This window comes from Thermobia domestica, chromosome 2 (genome assembly GCF_964235325.1).
Source record: "Thermobia domestica chromosome 2, izTheDome1.hap1.1, whole genome shotgun sequence".
NCBI classification, from domain to species: Eukaryota; Metazoa; Arthropoda; class Insecta; order Zygentoma; family Lepismatidae; genus Thermobia; species Thermobia domestica.
In genome coordinates, this window is record NC_137455.1 from 266075641 (window position 1) to 266095023 (window position 19383).

Sequence of the window (19383 nt, forward strand, 5' to 3'; positions counted from 1 at the left end):
TCCTCAGAAAATAAAGTATTCGTTTATTTTTTGCGTATTGTCACTACAAAAAGTTTCGTTGCAATTCTTCATGTCCTTTAGGCACTTCTGATATATTGTTATTATCACTTTTGATATTTCATGATTAAAGGTTTGGAGGGGTCTGTGCCTCACTCAACCATTTCTTCCAGGAAAATACGAAACACGTACTCCCTCATTTTATGTATACAATATTGGTGCACAATTTCATTCACTTTGGTACGCTTCATATTGCCTTTCGGTAAATTCCAAAATTTTGGGTGGGGGCGTTTGCCCTCTAAAATCGTCTTTCTTCAGAAAATAAAAAAAAAAAACTATTCGTTTATTTTTTGCGTATTGTCACTACACAAAGTTTCGTTGCAATTCTTCATGTCCTTTAGACACTTCTGATATATTGTTATTATCACGTTTGATATTTCATGATTAAAGGTGTGGAAGGGTCCGTGCCCCACTCAACCGCTTGTAATAGTAATGAGCCGCGCTGGCTGGAAGCGTACTGTGTAATAAAGTGAAAATTGCTGAAATTTAAAGTTAAAATATTACTTATTTTTATTTTAGGGTTTTGTGGTTTTGGGCTTTTGTTGAGCCTTTGTTTGCTGCTAGCTTTTTATTTAAAGCTGCCTGTACCATTATTTTTTTAATTTTTTATTTGCTTAATAATAAATTTTGGATAATGAAAACTTTATTGTTTATTTGGTTATTTTAATAATTGAAATGAAAGATAAAATAAAAGTTATAAATATAAATACAGTTATTACGTTGTTGAATGATAAATGTTACTTGTAGAATTAACTTTATATTAAATGTAGAATTGTGTTTAAGTTTTATTATTTTTACAGGTTGGTTGGAATTATTTTATATTTTACCTAACATAAAGTATAAGTTGGTTTTTTTTTTAATACCAATAGTTATATCTATTTTGTAAAATAAGAGGGAGGAAATTTAATTTTATACAAATTATATATGACCTTAATTTGAGGGTGTGTTATTTGGAATTTAAACTTTATTGCGCATTGTACTTAAAATTTAGTTAATGAAATGTTTGCCACTTTACCTTTTTTTTGATGATTGTTTGTTGAACATTTTTTTTTTTTTTTTTTTTTTTTTAGTAAGGTAATTCCGCTGTCTCTCCGTGGAAGATTTTTGTGTTGCTTGATTGTTTTGCTTCCCAGAAAGTGTTAGATGGTTCACACTTTTGAAAAGATTGCAAAGTTTTAAACGTTTACTTTATTTACTGCGTTTTATTACTACAGGCGACGCCACACTTTTATAAAACGTTGATTAAATTATTATACTTATTATGCGGTTTTTTGGTACAAGAAAGAATTGCAATACTGTTTTTTTGTTATAGCCAGAATTAGCGTACTCTTGTGGCCTCTCGCATTTTTACCATTATTTGCCCCACTGAAACTGTTTTTTACCGCTTAGAGCGCGAAGATGTGTTATTATACGGGCTGTTACCCCTGAATTTGGTTTGTACTTTGCGCTTTGATGATCTTGGCAACTTGACTTTTTTAACCTAACTAAAAACTTTTTTGTCCTCTTTTTGTTTTTTTCCTTTATTATTTTACACTAATTACTTATTTATTTTTTTGTTTTTCTTTTTTTATTTGTCCTTTATACACTCTGACCATTTTGACACACCCCTTGTTTAATTTAACCAATAATTGTTTTTTTATTTTGTTTTATTAAGTTTTGTTTTTTGTTTTATTGGTTTTTTCTTTTTCTTGACCACCTTTTCTTTTTATTGGTTTTTTTTTGTTTTTTAAGAAAGACCTCCCCCTTTTTTTTTAAAGTCACCCTCTTTAGCCAGAGACACCCTGCTGAGGTTACCGCGCGACCAATTTTGAATGATTCTTTAGTGCCAAATGTGAATGCCTTATGAAATTATCTTATTTTTAAATATAGATTTTACTATTTATTAAATCCGATTTATTAAATATTATATCTTTTTGTGATAATTTAATTTGATTTTTTTAGATGTTTTTTACTGGAATATGCATATTTATATTTTTATGACAATTTTGTTTTGCTATAATAGTGGTGGTATTAATAATGTTGAATAAAACAATATTTTTATTATTGATAGTGTTAATAATTATAATATTTGTTGGTTAAATAAGACTAATGATAATTATGGTATTTTTATAAAATATTTATATTTACTTGAATATGTTATACACAACTAAAATAATCCTCCTTTTTAACAATTTTTTATGCAAAATACTAGTTACCAGTAATCATAATAATAATAATAATAATAATAATAATAATAATAATAATAATAATAATAATAATAATAATAATAATAATAATAATAATAATTAGATTTTATTCTAAATATTTTCACAGATTATGTACAGCTTTTAACTAGTTTAGGAATGACCTTTTGCCTAGCACTTAATTGATGTTGTTAATACTTATGTGATTATATGTAATATATAGATTTCATATATATAGAGACAGACAGACCGACAGACAGACATAGGGAAATCCTTTTAAAGAAATAGTGTTTTATTTATTTGTTTAGATTTGTGTATAAAATATATTTAATTTTGATTATTTTTACGTATTATAGTAATTTTAGTTAATAAAATTTCCCCACTTTCCTTTTTTTTTTTTGTGTATTTTTACCCCCTATTTTTTTTACGTTTCTTGTTTTGTGATGTTTTTTTTAGGGTTGCTTTTTAAAGACCTTTTTTTTTCTTTTTTTCTCCCTTTTTTGGCTGGACACTGATCGCTTTTGAGGACTATGTTTTTTGGTAGATTGTTATTTGTTTTAATAAATATTGCAAGACGCCGGAGAGTCTTGAGAAAATTTTTTAAAATGATTACAAAACTTAGCCGTGTTACTTTTTTGTCACCATGTGGTGTGTGTTTTTTGTTTATGTGTTGAATAATTAAAATATTTTTTTAGCGTTATGGCCAGCTATTTTGGACTCCTTACGTAGCTGATTTTGGGTGGTTTTTTTTTTTGAAGCGAAGTGTTAAATTTACAGCGTTGGGGTAATTTTTTTTAAACATGTGTTTAACTGTTGCTACATCTCTACGCGTTTAATTCTAATAATTCATTATATAGCTCATTATTTTCGCTTGTCGCATTACTAAATAGTACTATTCCTTTTGCGGCAATGTTATCTATTTTATTATACTCTCTTAGTAGCGAAGCTTTATTTATACATTAAAATTTTGCGTGCTTATTGATTTTATAAATGTGACAACATATTGGGCATTTTGTTTCTGTTAGTATGTTTTTAGATTGTTTGGCCTGTGTGTATGTTAGTTCGTTTTGGGAAATGGTTTACCCACGGTTTAAAACCGCAGTTTGTCTGTTATATCTATGGTTATTTTTTTGAAATTGCCTTTGGTGACAAGCTACAAGTAACAATTTTAAAATAAATAAATGGTCTGTTTCGAATTAGTTAATGAATTGTTTATGTTAAAATTTTTCTCCAGGGTGGTAAAGACGCTACAGTCTAAAATTTTATGAAAGAAACCACGAACTTACAAGCTTGTTGCCTATTTTTTTTTTCTCTCGTGTGTGGCCGTAAAATAATGAGGACTACCTTCTGTCTTGTTTCTTTCTTTCTTTCTTTTTTTTTTAAAGGAGAAAAGAATTGGATGTCTGCAGCCGTCTTGTTTTTTTTTTATACTTTGTTAACTTAATGAATATAGTTAAATAATATATAATTAAGCAATGAATGTAGTTAATTAATATATATATATATATATAATTATGCGTATAATTAAGCAAAGAATGTAGTTAATTAATATATGTATAATTATGCGTATTACATATTTCCCCCCTCACGTTTTCAGTTTTTCATCATTTTAGAAAATGCGTGAAAATGTGAAAACGTGATTTTGCAACACTTTTCTAAACATTTACATCCCTTCTTTATTTACACTAAAGAAATTATACAAAATTGTAACTAACTTGGGTACTCTATTTGTTTTTTTTTACATATATGTATGTTTTTCCTCGTCTGTTTTCTTTTTCATTTTTTTTTATGTTTTTTGCCTTTTGATATATTTTTTTAAGTGAATGGCATTGTATACGCCTACTACTTTTCCAGAATTGACCTTTGTGAGTTCGTACGCGTTGGGGTTTATGACTTTGGAAATAAGGTACGGTTTGAGGAAAACTAATAGGAGCTTTTTTGTTACGCCTTTTAAGGCATTTGAATGGTGAAAGTTTTGTAAAAGAACCTTTTGTTTTAACTTATAAGTTACAAGAGCGTGTGATTGGTTAAAGGTATGTTTACGTTGCTTTGTTTTTTTTTAGTTTGGCACGAGCTAGTTTTATTTTTATTTGTGTGTCCTGAGGGGGCGGTTTTAACCCTAGAATTTTGTAAAGCTTGTTTGTTGGTTTTTTGTTAAAATGCAACTTAAAGGGCGTGCACCCCGTGGAACTGTGAATAGATAAATTTATGCAATTGGCTGCAAAGTTAACACATAATGGCCATTTGCTGTGTTTTTTGTGACACAGAATTTTTAAAATTCGTTTTACAGTTTTGTTGTAAATTTTTACTGGGTTTCCAGCAGGATGATAAGGTGTAGTAGTTTTGTGTTTGATTTTTAGTTTTGCTAATTTATTTTTTTATTTTTTACTTAGGAACTGTGTTCCCCTATTTGTGAGAATGATTTGCACCCCTGGGTTGATGAGCAAATATTTATTTTTTAGTTTGTTTAATACAGCTTCTGTAGTTGCCCTTTTTAAAGGGTATATTACTACATATTTGCTAAAAAGATTGCAAAACACTGCACAATACTGAACACCTCCTCTTTTACGCGGCAATGGCTTTATGAAATTTAAGCTTACACACTGGGCCACGCCCGTTGTGATTATGGGCTTTAATGGGCCCGCTTTGTATTTTTGAGGGTACTTTGATTTTTGACATATGTTGTACGAAGCGGCAAATTGTTTGACTTTTTTTTTTATTTCCGGCCATACAAAATATTCATTAATTGAAGCCAACGTTTTTTTGTATGCAAAATGTCCTAAATTGTGAAAATATTCCATCACAGGAAGTCTAATTTTTTTAGGCAAACAAACTCGCGTTCCCTTATTATTTTTTTTTACATAACAACCCATTTTGTACCAAATATTTATAGTACTTGCTCTGTTGTTTTTTACTGTCTTTTATCTCATTTAATATTTTACTTAGGACCTTGTTATTTTGTTGCAGTGTTGACAAATTAGCTAACTGTTTGCGTAACTTGCCTGGTATTTGACATGTTAACTTAGCCACCACCTTAGGCGAAATTGGATTTTGATTTATTTTATAACTTTTAGAATCAGAATTGATTGGGTATTTTGAAAGATAATTTGATATATTTTGGTTTGAAGGTACAAACCGGAATTTAAAATTTAGGTTTTGGATGGCTAATATTTACCTAGAGAGCCTAGCATTTTTTAGCTTACATTTTAAAATGAATTTAAGCGCAGCGTGGTTAGACAACACAATAAATTTTGATGAAACTAGGTACACTTTGAATTTTGATATGCCATATATTAGTGATAGAAATTTGAGCTTTGTAATTGTATAGTGGATTTTATGTTTATTTAGCGTTTGACTAGCGAATTTTATTATTTTAATGTTCCCATTATTATTATACTGGAAACATTGCGCTTTGATGGCAACACTGCTTGTATTAACTGTTAAATAAAACACTTTATCCATCATAGGACGATGTAGTGTGACCTCCTCTGAAAATGCTTTTTTAATGTTTTTAAATGCCGTTTGACATTTAGGAGTCCAGCGGAATGGCGTTTTTTTGCGCAAAAGTGGCAAAAGTGGCGATACTAAATCTGCATATTTATTTTGGAACGCCCTGTAGAAATTTAGGAATCCCAGATAAGACCTCAGCTGTTTTAAATTTTTGGGAGGAGTGAACTTGTTTATTGTCTGTATTTTCTGAGGATCCTTTTCGATTTTAGAAGGAGTTAAAACATAGCCTAATATAGGCATTGTATGCCTGGCAAATTTGCATTTTGATAGCTTTATTGTTAGGCCTGCCTTTTTTAATTTTTTTAGCACAATGTTTAAGTGTTTTAAATGGGTTTTAAACGAATCCGAGCTACATATGACATTATTTATGTATGCCTCGCAAAACTCATCAATTTTATTTGTTAATACTGTTTTTAGTGCTCTAATATTCGAGGATACTGCTGTTTTTAATCCGAAACATAATCTTTTATATACATACGATTGACTACCGTGCACAAAACCTAAGAATTTTCTATTTTTTTTTTTGCACTGAAATTTGATTGAAAAAACACGAAAGATCAAATGTACTAATAATTTTTTTTCCTTTAAACTTTTGTAGTACTTCAAAAGGCTGAGGAGGAATATCGCTCATACCGCGTATTCGCCCATTTAGATTACGCATATTTAAACAACTTTGTATATCTTTTGAGTTTTTTTTTGGGACAATTACAAGAGGTGACGTATATTCAGTACTTTGCTTTTTTATTATATCCCAAGCTAATAATTTTTCCACTTCCTCATTCACTTGCTTCCTATATTTAAAAGGGTATGGGTAGAATTTTGCCTGAAAGGCTTGTGGTCTGTGAGCTCTATTTGGTGTTTATATCCCTTTAATAATCCCGGTTTATTGTTGAAAACTTTTTGGTGTGACAACAGCAGTGTTTTCAACTGCTGCCTTTGTTCGGCAGTTAAATTTTCTGCCTGCATAACGTGTTCGCGAATTTGTTCAGGGGTAGCCCTTGTGGGAACTTTGGACCAATTGATATTGCTAGTAACAGCAGTCGCCAATACAGGAATACACGATCCGGCGGGACAAACATCATTTCCTAACTTGTTGAAACGCAACGTTCTACTACTAACTGCTCCCGCCCCTTGGCTGGGTAAAGACGTGTTATGTAAACACAACTTATTATGCTCTCTATACTCATGTGGAGAGACGGAGTCCATTACTACATTAATTTTCCTTTCTTTTTCCATACTTTGTGCGCATTCCAACTGTAAATAGGGGTTGGCAACACTGTTCTTTCCTCCCGCCTTTACATTTTCAATTATACTACATTTAATTTCTCTACCGTTATTTTGGTTCATGTTATTATAATAACTTCCCATTTCGCTTATGTTTGTCTTTAATGTTATGGGTTCCATTCCCTTTGAGGTCCAGGGATCGAATCCCTCTATATTTCTAAGGGGCAATAATTTTGCTTCTTCTTGTATTTTTTCGAACACAAGGGTAAGTTCATTTAAAATATTTACCACTTTAGACGTATCTTCCTGAACGAAAGGGACACTAACTATTTTTTTCCCATTTTCTAATTTTAACAGACCATGCTGATAATCCATTACAGCCTTATATTCTTCAAAGAAAGTTCCCCCTAGAATAAATGGTTTAACCAAAGAACGCACTACTAGCGCTACATCAAAATGTTCTCCTCCTATCTTAACTGACAAAAACGTCTGTGTTATAACTTTCGCAGCTCTCGTACCAAAAGCAGAAAGAATCTTTAAGGCACCGGGTTTTAAATGTGGTACACTAGGATCCTTCTCTAATATTTGTGACCATAGGGTCTCACTCAAACAAGAAATGCTGGCGCCCGAGTCACAGAGAATTTTTACAGCTATTTCTCCAATTTCCCCTTTTATTTCTGGCAACACTGAAACATTTTGTTGCCTGGGAATTTCCGCATTCTCGGTAATGAGTTTATCAAAAATTGAAGTTATTTGCTCCCTTGTTTTCAAACAAGTTTTTCTATCTTCTTTGGTATCAATCTTGTTTTCTTGGTTTGATTCCTTTCTATCTAATATCACGGTTTGATTAATTTCTCCCCCCGGTGTATTTTGCTGTTGTGATCTCGTTAGTTACGCTCTGTTTGTGTTTTGCGGTGGCCCCGGATCGATTCCCGCAAATCTTCCCTGGGCATTTTCTTCGCGTGATACGTTTTCTTTACTATTTGGATTGTGATTATAATCCCTGTTTTTTTGTTTTCCATATTGTACATGATTGACCTCAGGGCCTCGACCATTATTTGAAAACCGATTTTGATTATTATGCTGCGACTGGTTTTCTCTCCCCCCATTCCTGACATTTCTTCGTTCATTCCTGCTACGCCCTGTCTGATAATCGTCCTCCCTACGCGGTTGCCTTCTATAATTGTTGTCCGCATTAGCGGAACGCGGGAAATCACGAGAATTATTTGAGTTCATCCCATTCTCTCTGTTACTTCTCTGATATTGTACGTGATTTATATGTCCTCTTTGCCGGGGCGCATTGTTTTGATTACTCCCCCCTCCCCCATGGGTGGGAATTTCTTGCAATTCACGGAGTAGTCTTAAGAATTCACTTTTAGTTTGTGGTTGAGCACTTATCAATACCCGCCTTACATTATACGGCATTTGCCTACTGACCACTTTTATAAGTGTCCTGTCATCCAGCGGTGTTTCTAAAACACTATTCTTTTGTAAGATCTCCGTAAAATACTCGGTTAATTTCTTTCCGGAGTTAGGTTGGTACCGAGATGTCAATATTTCCGCTCGTAAATCGATCATTTTGTCCTCCCCCAAATATTCTGAAATAAATGCTGCCTTGAATTCTTCAAAAGACGAAATATTTTGTTTCACTATTCTGTACCAAGAAGCTGCGTCATTACGTAATGAGTGTGCACTGACACTGACCATTTGTTTAGGCGGTGTCTGCGTTAAATGCAGGTATGTTTTTAACTCGTGAATGAAGCTAAAGGCTTGTACCTCATGTTTGCATCCATAAAATAAAGGGAGTTTGAGGTCTCTATGTAAGAAAATACTTGCGCTGCTATTTTGACATAATGAAGGCGGATTACCAACTGTTTGTGTTATGTTATTACTATGGTTACCAAGATTTGAATCGTCCGCGTGTATGACTGGCAACACGTTCAAACTCCTGATTTCAGATCGTACAGAAGAACAATCTCTTTGCAAAGTTTCTACTTGCTCTTTTACGGAACTAATTTGAGTGTTTAACGAATTTTGCTCTTCCCTCATAGCACTTGTGTTTTCGCGAACTATGGTGTCAAAACGTTCAATTAGCTCTTCTCGTAACCCTTCTGTTTGCATACAACAAAACTCCCGTAGCTCTACCCCTTGAGTCTCTACTAATTCCCTCGATTCTATCTGCACACTATTTATTTTACAATTTAGGTTTTGTACTGCATCATCCAACTTTTTCTCCAATCTAGCAATACCTTGCCGAAAAATATTCGCTAAATCAAGTAAAGTTAATCCCTGGCCAACCGAATTATCTACCGTAAGGTTACTATTCTCCACACTACCACTAGCTTCGAACCTAAGACTACTACTTCCCTGACTACTATTTGCCTGATCCATGTTGTGTAGTTCATTCCTTCCTTCACTAACAAAATTACTAGTTTTCTTAGCTGGCCGTTTCTGAGTTCGCGTTTCGCGGATTTTTTTAGGCTTACGCAACATTTTGTTTTAATTAAGTTCAACAAAATAAACAAATAAAGCACTATCTCTTTAAAAGAGCAGAGAAAATGAGAAAAAAAAAATGACAAAATTCAAATTCGTAAATCACTTATAAAACTTAAATAGCACATAATAACACTTAAATAGTAAGTACATCTGAGAAAATCAACTTTGCATCAATACCAAAGTTATCACAAATCATGCTACTTATTTAATAAATTACGAGCAAAATCCTACACACGGGGTACTGGACGTTGAGGAGTGACTTTTGCTAAAGAAAAGGACCAACTTTTTTTTTAACAACTTAGGCCAACATGGTTAAGAGGGAAAACTAATAGCAAACACTCTGCACAGAAGCTCATTCGCCCCACGCTGGGCGCCATGTGTAATAGTAATGAGCCGCGCTGGCTGGAAGCGTACTGTGTAATAAAGTGAAAATTGCTGAAATTTAAAGTTAAAATATTACTTACTCTTATTTTAGGGTTTTGTGGTTTTGGGCTTTTGTTGAGCCTTTGTTTGCTGCTAGCTTTTTATTTAAAGCTGCCTGTACCATTATTTTTTTAATTTTTTATTTGCTTAATAATAAATTTTGGATAATGAAAACTCCATGGTTCATTTGGTTATTTTAATAATTGAAATGAAAGATAAAATAAAAGTTATAAATATAAATACAGTTATTACGTTGTTGAATGATAAATGTTACTTGTAGAATTAACTTTATATTAAATGTAGAATTGTGTTTAAGTTTTATTATTTTTACAGGTTGGTTGGAATTATTTTATACTTTACCTAACATAAAGTATAAGTTGGCCTTTTTTTTAACACCAATAGTTACATCTATTTTGTAAAATAAGAGGGAGGAAATTTAATTTTACACAAATTATACATGACCTTAATTTGAGGGTGTGTTATTTGGAATTTAAACTTTATTGCGCACTGTACTTAAAATTTAGTTAATGAAATGTTTGCCACTTTACCTTCTTTTTGATGATTGTCCGTTGAACATTTTTTTCTTCTTCTAGTAAGGTAACTCCGCTGTCTCTCCGTGGAAGATTTCCGTGTTGCTTGATTGTTTTGCTTCCCAGAAAGTGTTAGATGGTTCACACTTTTGAAAAGATTGCAAAGTTTTAAACATTTACTTTATTTACTGCGTTTTATTACTACAGGCGACGCCACACTTTTATAAAACGTTGATTAAATTATTATACTTATTATGCGGTCTTCTGGTACAAGAAAGAATTGCAATACTGTTCTTTTGTTACAGCCAGAATTAGCGTACTCTTGTGGCCTCTCGCATTTTTACCATTATTTGCCCCACTGAAACTGTTTTTTACCGCTTAGAGCGCGAAGATGTGTTATTATACGGGCTGTTACCCCTGAATTTGGTTTGTACTTTGCGATTTGATGATCTCGGCAACTTGACTTTTTTAACCTAACTAAAAACTTTTTTGTCCTCTTTTTGTTTTTTTCCTTTATTATTTCACACTAATTACTTATTTATTTTTTGTTTTTCTTTTTTTATTTGTCCTTTATACACTCTGACCATTTTGACACACCCCTTGTTTAATTTAACCAATAATTGTTTTTTTTATTTTGTTTTATTAAGTTTTGTTTTTTGTTTTATTGTTTTTTTCCTTTTTCTTGACCACCTTCTCTTTTTATTGGTTTTTTTCCTGTTTTTTAAGAAAGACCTCCCCCTTTTTTTTTTAAAGTCACCCTCTTTAGCCAGAGACACCCTGCTGAGGTTACCGCGCGACCAATTTTGAATGATCCTCTAGTGCCAAATGTGAATGCCTTACGAAATTATCTTATTTTTAAATATAGATTTTACTATTTATTAAATCCGATTTATTAAATATTATATCCTTTTGTGATAATTTAATTTGATTTTTTCAGATGTTTCTTACTGGAATATGCATATTTATATTTTTATGACAATCTTGTCTTGCTATAATAGTGGTGGTATTAATAATGTTGAATAAAACAATATTTTTATTACTGATAGTGTTAATAATTATAATATTTGTTGGTTAAATAAGACTAATGATAATTATGGTATTCCTATAAAATATCTATATCTACTTGAATATGTTATACACAACTAAAATAATCCTCCTTTTTAACAATTTTTTATGCAAAATACTAGTTACCAGTAATCATAATAATAATAATAATAATAATAATAATAATAATAATAATAATAATAATAATAATAATAATAATAATAATAATAATTAGATTTTATTCTAAATATTTTCACAGATTATGTACAGCTTTTAACTAGTTTAGGAATGACCTTTTGCCTAGCACTTAATTGATGTTGTTAATACTTATGTGATTATATGTAATATATAGATTTCATATATATAGAGACAGACAGACCGACAGACAGACATAGGGAAATCCTTTTAAAGAAATAGTGTTTTATTTATTTGTTTAGATTTGTGTATAAAATATATTCAATTTTGATTATTTTTACGTATTATAGTAATTTTAGTTAATAAAATTCCCCCACTTTCCTTTTTTTTCTGTGTATTTTTACCCCCTATCCTTTCTACGTTTCTTGTTTTGTGATGTTTTTTTTTTAGGGTTGCTTTTTAAAGACCTTTTTTTTCTTTTCCTCTCCCTTTTTCGGCTGGACACTGACCGCTTTTGAGGACTATGTTTCCTGGTAGATTGTTATTTGTTTTAATAAATATTGCAAGACGCCGGAGAGTCTTGAGAAAATTTTTTAAAATGATCACAAAACTTAGCCGTGTTACTTTTTTGTCACCATGTGGTGTGTGTTTTTCGCTTATGTGTTGAATAATTAAAATATTTTTTAGCGTCATGGCCAGCTATTTTGGACCCCTTACGTAGCTGATTTTGGGTGGTTTTTTCTTCTTTTTTGAAGCGAAGTGTTAAATTTACAGCGTTGGGGTAATTTTTTTTAAACATGTGTTTAACTGTTGCCACATCTCTACGCGTCTAATTCTAATAATTCATTATATAGCTCATTATTTTCGCTTGTCGCATTACTAAATAGTACTATTCCTCTCGCGGCAATGTTATCTATTTTATTATACTCTCTTAGTAGCGAAGCTTTATCTATACATTAAAATTTTGCGTGCTTATTGATTTTATAAATGTGACAACATATTGGGCATTTTGTTTCTGTTAGTATGTTTCCAGATAGTCTGGCCTGTGTGTATGTTAGTTCGTTTTGGGAAATGGTTCACCCACGGTTTAAAACCGCAGTTTGTCTGTTATATCTATGGTCATTTTCTTGAAATTGCCTTTGGTGACAAGCTACAAGTAACAATCTTAAAATAAATAAATGGTCTGTTTCGAATTAGTTAATGAATTGTCTATGTTAAAATTTCTCTCCAGGGTGGTAAAGACGCTACAGTCTAAAATTTCATGAAAGAAACCACGAACTTACAAGCTTGTTGCCTATTTTTTTTTCTCTCGTGTGTGGCCGTAAAATAATGAGGACTACCTTCTGTCTTGTTTCTTTCTTTCTTTCTTTTTTTTTTTTAAAGGGGAAAAGAATTGGATGTCTGCAGCCGTCTTGTTTTTTTTTTATACTTTGTTAACTTAATGAATATAGTTAAATAATATATAATTAAGCAATGAATGTAGTTAATTAATATATATATATATATATATATATATATATATATATATATATATATATATATATATATATATATATATATATATATATATATATATATATATATATATAATTATGCGTATAATTAAGCAAAGAATGTAGTTAATTAATATATGTATAATTATGCGTATTACACGCTTCTTCCAGAAAAATACGAAACACGTAATCCCTCATTTTACGTCTACAATATCTGTGAACAAATTGTTTCACTTCGGTCCACTTGTTTTTGTCTTTCGAACATCAACTTCCAAAATTTTGGGGAGGGGGTTTTTTGCCCCATAAAACCGTTTTTTCCGCAAAAAATACCTCGGTAAGAAACACGTATTCGTTTGTTTTATTGGTAGTATCTACCTGCCAAATTTTATCAAAATCGGAGTGTTACAATTGGGAGATATTACTTGTTAATATAGTCCTGACTGGTAGGAGTCACCAGTAAGATGAAGTCTATAGTAAAGTTTGAAATACTGCAAGTCAGCGCGATCCAGACAAGAGTCGGGTTCAGTGCAAGAGCTAGTGTGCTTTGCTAGATTAGTCTCACAACTATTGCCTTAATGTTTGCTTTGGGAAAGGATGTGCATTGCGGACTATGCATGCGTTTCTTTTGTTATATGTGTCCAAACTAGTGAGCCCAACGTTCGTAATCTCGGCGGTCGCGCTCAGCTGGGCTCCGGCTGAATAATTGAGCACGAGTCTGAGTGAGCCTGAGTCTCAATGAAATAAGTAAGCACGAGTCCAACTGAGAATGAGTCCAGTCTACAGAAATTAATGCGAGACCGAGTGAGCGCGAGACAAGTTGTGAGAAGTGATCGCCAGCCCCAGTGAGCGTAAGCTCAGTTGAAGAAGTGAGTGTGAGTCCGAGTGAACGCGACTCCACTTAGAATTAGTGAGAGCGAGCCCATTCGAGAGAATTGAGTGCGAACCCAGTTTCTGGAGGTGATCGTGAGTCCAAGTGAGCGCGATCTAAGTTGAGAGAAGTGATTCCGCGCGAGAGCCCTGTTGAGTGAAGTTAGCGTGGGCTTCAGTGAACACGAGCTCAGTTGAGTGAAGTTAGCGTGGGCTTCAGTGAACACGAGCTCAGTTGAGAGAAGTGAGCCCGAGTCCAAGTGAACGCGAGCTCACTTACGATTATTGAGCGCTAGCTCACTCAAGAGAATTGAGTTCGAGCTCGTGTGATCTCGAGCCCAGTTTGGAGAAGTGATCGCGAGCCCATTTGAGGAAGTGATCGCGAGCTCGAGCCATGTTGATGGATATGAGCTCGATCCCGAATGTGTGCGAGCTCAGTTGAAACAAATGTACGTGAGCCCGAGTGAGCGCGAGCCCATTTAAGAATAGTGAGTGCAAGGTCGTGTGAGTTGTGAGCCCGAGAGAGTTCTACCCCAGTCGAGAGAGGTAAGCGCGAGCCCCATTGAGGTAAGTGATCGCGAGCCCGATTGAGCTCGAGCGCGAGCGAGCTTAGTGCAAAATGTTCATCTACGGTCCATGGCAAAATGTCCATGGGTTGTTTTCGCTCACACGGTATTTACATGTTCCGTTTTGTTCCTTGCACGGTTTTTGTTTATGCGCTGCTTTGTCCGCACTGTGTTTGCATGCGCTGTTCTTGTCCTAGCGCGGTATTTTTTCATGCGCTGTTTTTGTCCTTGAGCGGTTTTTGTCATTATATCTATTTAACCCTTTGGGGATCCCATGGTACAATTTGTACCATACGGTTGTTTCATGGTACATTGCGTTATAACTCTCCTATTTGAGCTTTTTCGTTCGCTTCTTCTTTTTTTTTTTTTTTGTTTTTCAAGTCCAGAGGCATTGTAGAAGACATTACGTATGGTTTCACACCTTCCTGCGTCTAGACATAGGAGGTGATGACGTCATAAGTCTAAAATTTATATTTTCGTGTAATACCTTTTTTTTGGGGGGGGGTATGTAAAGTATTTTTGGCGAGCTTATTTTTGCACATAGAAGATTGAAATTTTGCACAAACATGCAGTCCATCGAGTAGTATTTACCAGATTGTTTTTCAGATTTCTGCGTTAAAACAGGGGGGGATCCAGAGACTCAAAAAGTTGAAAAAAGGGATATTTTTATCAAAAAATCCCGTTTTTCCTCATTTTCCCGCCTTAGATACATGATGGAGACAAGTGAATGGTACCGTCTGAAAGGCAGTTTTATTCTGAAGAGAATGATGTGCGACACATGGCCCTAGGGTAAATGGGGAAGTGTGAGCTAATTTTTTATCAAAATATACTTCTGTATAGGGGAATTTTGGACATTTTCGGTATTATTTTTGTGCTGGCTTATTTTTGCACCTAGAAGATTGAAATTGTGCACAAACATTCAGTCCACCGAGTAGTATTTTCCAGATTTTTTGATCAGACTTCTGCGTTAAAACAGGGGGGTATAAAGGGGCTAAACGATGAAAAAGGGAAATTTTACCAAAAATCCCTTTCACGGGATTTTCCCGCCTTAGATAAATGATGGGGGCAAGTGAATGGTACCGCCTGAAAATCAGTTCTCTTCTGAAGAGAATGATGAGCGAAACAAGACCCTAGGGTAATTAGGGATGTCTCAGGGAATGTTTGAAAATTTCCCTCTGTATATGGGAATATAGGACATTGTCGGTATATTTTTTTTGACGGGCTTACTTTCGCACCTAGAAAATTGGAATTGTGCATAAACATTCAGCCCACCTAGTAGTATTTACCACATTTTTTTCAGATCTCTGCGTTAAAACAGGGGGTCCAGGGGGGCTAAAAGTTGAAAATAGGATATTTAGACCCAAAAAATCCCGTTTTTCCTCATTTTCCCGCCTTAGATACATGATGGAGACACGTGAGTCATACCGTCTGAAAGGCAGTTCTATTCTGAAGAGAATGATGGGCGAAACGTGACCCTAGGGTAATTTGGGATGTCTCAGGAAATTTTTTACCTGAGATCATGTTGTTTTACGGTAATTTGGGGCATTGTGGGAATTCCTGATAAAATTTCTCCCGCCCTTGGTATTCAAGATAGAAACTTGAAATTTGGCGCACACATTCAGTATACCAAGTACTATTTATCAGATTTTTTAGATGACTACGTTCACACAGGGGCATTCCAGAGGGGCCCAAAGTGCGAGAAAAAATTTTCCCTCAGAAATTTTCCCTTTGACATCATTTTCCCCGCTCCTGGTATATGGTATGAGCATGCAAGTGGTATCATTTGAAAGCCAGCTCCATTCTGAAGAGAATGAGGTATGAACCATGATCCTAGGATAAATAGTGACGATGCAGTAGCTGCTTGACTGAAAGTCTAAAAAATAGCCCAAAAACCCCGGATCTCTTAAGGGTTAATAAAGAAGAGTGCCTGTCAATTATGCAACCTGAAACACAGCAAAGACATTTGGGTTGTCAAACTTATGGGACTTTTACTGCAATTGTTCCTGACTGATCTTCCCTAATAATGTTTATAAAAATTGTAAACACTCTGTGGAAGTGGTTTTCAACCTAATTCTTATCTTGACCCGCTCATGTGAGTGCAAGGCCGAGTGACTACGAGCCCAGTCGAGAGAGGTGAGTGCGAGACGAAGTGAACGCGAGCGCGAGTGATTGAGAGAACAGTTGACGCATGTGTTCGGAAGCGCGATCCCAATTGAGGTAAGTGAGCGCGTGAGCAGTTGAAAGAAGTGAGCTCGAGCGCGAGTGAGCCTAGTGCAAAATGTTCATCTATGGTTTTTTCCACGGGCTGTTTTCGCTCACACGGTATTTGACGCGGTGTTTGTTCTATTCATGCGCTGTTTTTGTCCAAGCGGTATTTGCATTCAGTCTTTTTGTCCACGCGGTATTTACATGCGCTGTTTTTGTTCTTTCGCGGTTTTTGTTCATGCGCTGTTTCTGTCCCCGTGGCATTTGTATGCACTGTTTTTGTCTTTGCGCGATTTTTGTCCATGCGCTGTTTTTGTCCTTATATCTATTTAACTAGGAAGAGTACCTGTCAATTATGCAGCCTGAAACACAGTAAAGACGTTTGTGTTGTCATACTTAAGGGACTTCTGCTGTAATTGTTCCTGACTCATCTTTCCTAAGGATATTTATAAAAATTGTAAACAGTCTGTGGCAGTGGTTCTCAACCTAATTCATATCTTGACCCGTTCGTATGAGTGCAAGTCCGACTGAGTACGAGCCCAGTTGAGAGAGGTGAGTGCGAGCCCAAGTGACTGCGAGCACGAGTGCCTGCGAGTACAGTCGAGGGAAGTGGTCGGAAGCGCGAGCCCAATTGAGGCAAGTGATTCTAAACCCGAGTGAGTGCGAGCTCAGTTGAAAGAAGTGAGCTCGAGCGCGAGCGAGCCTAGTGCAAAATGTTCATCTGTGTTTTTTGTCCATGAGCTGTTTTCGCACACGCGATATTTGCATGCGTTGGTTTTGTCCTTACGCGGTTTTTGTTCATGCGCTGTTATTGTTTCCATGGTTTTGACCTAGAACCCGTCAAACGTGTTGAGTTGCTCAAGGCTTTATTAAATTATAACATATTTCAGATTCTGTCCAGAATCAAATTTATGATGTATATCTCAAGGTGAAATGTCGCCAATCTCTTTAAGAACATGTTTCTGCATATAGAAAATAGTATATTTGCTGACTTCCAATACCTAGTACTTCATTTAAGTTTATTTTAATATAAACCATTGCTTAATTTATCACAGAATTGGTCATAATGTTTGTCACATTATCTGCAATATTTCCAAGTAAAAATGTATTAATTTGTGCACCTATTTGTGTAATGGAACTTAATGGCATAATGCCATTTTGAAATACGCTCTTTGTTTTGTTTAGTAGTAAAGACACATATTTTATTTCTAAAGAAAAAATAATTTTAATTATATTTAGTTCCAGAAATAAAGTTTATAGAAGCCAATGTGTTGAACACACATCAAATGACTGAAATCCATCTTGTAGGCCATAGCTGTTTATGGACTGTAATAGAAGGGAACTTACTTTAGTTTTCAGCTGTAAATCTATTCTTAGTTTTTATTAATAGAAAAATCTAGAACGATCTTTATGCTTGTAAAATCTTACTTCATCTTCTTCATTTGATTGAAACAAAATTAAAAAAAAAGATGCAGAAAGTTAAATCACACCTTAAACTGTAATCATAGTTTTGTTTCTGCTACTGTCCTCGATGATCAATGAAAAATTAAAAAAAAAAAAAGTCCCAACAAAGAATCGAGTACTGGTCTATGGTGTGTGAGATCTAATGTGCCGCGCAACCACATGTATAGATCTCGTGTACTCAAAATATGTAGCTAATAGCCATAATTTTCAAGTTGTCAAATAATGTAGTTTTATTTTCTTCTTCCTTTTATAAAATTTTATAATATTTCTATAGTGCCTTATGTGAACTGCAAAGAAAAAGACCACGCATTTATAGATTTTGGTAGGGGTTGGACCTTTAAAACCTTTAAAACCTTTAAATAAGATTCTAAGAAAGGTGGTACTAAGAAATGCGTAGCGATTTCATTCTCACAGTAGTAAGGGAAAAGATACTTTTCCGCGAAAAACATGCATTTTTTTATTGTGAATGATACTACTATATTCGTTAAGTACCTTATATTAAGTTGAAATTCCCTGCAACATAGAAATTTGCAGACTTCTACCAAATTTCTATGGCGAACAATTAGTGCTGTACGCAATGGTGGATTTCGGAATTTTTAGCCCTCCTTGAGCAAGATATTGTGTAAAAATAAACATTTATTCATAAATACTTTAAAGAAATGTTAAGATGTATATACACACAAACATCTGAAATTCTATGAACTTGGGAGCTTCCCTTGAACCTCCCCTTGGCAAACTTCCGTGTACGCTCTGCGAACAGTAAAGATTATCCTAGCACTGCTAAAGTATCGAGATTATTATACAGATATAACGACCTTTACTTTGCCACAAATATATGTATGTTATTTACTTTCAACAATGGTTTATGTTTTCTGAATGTTAAGCTTCAGTTGTAATTGTAGTTTTCATGTTCAAATATTAACTTTTCTCAGTTTTATCATTGAAAATACGTAACACTGTACATATTTATAAATTAATTTCTTTTTATATAAGAGCCGCACCCATGTGAGATCCACTGACTTCGGACCCCACGAAACTTCCTAACTCAACATACATTAGTAAACTTTCTCAATAAAACTATAATTGTTTAACAGGGAAATGATTGATGTAGCATGAAAATTTGATCTTATACTTCATCTGCGCTCCTTCTCTTATGAAAACAATCTAGTTCTATCATTTTTCCCCC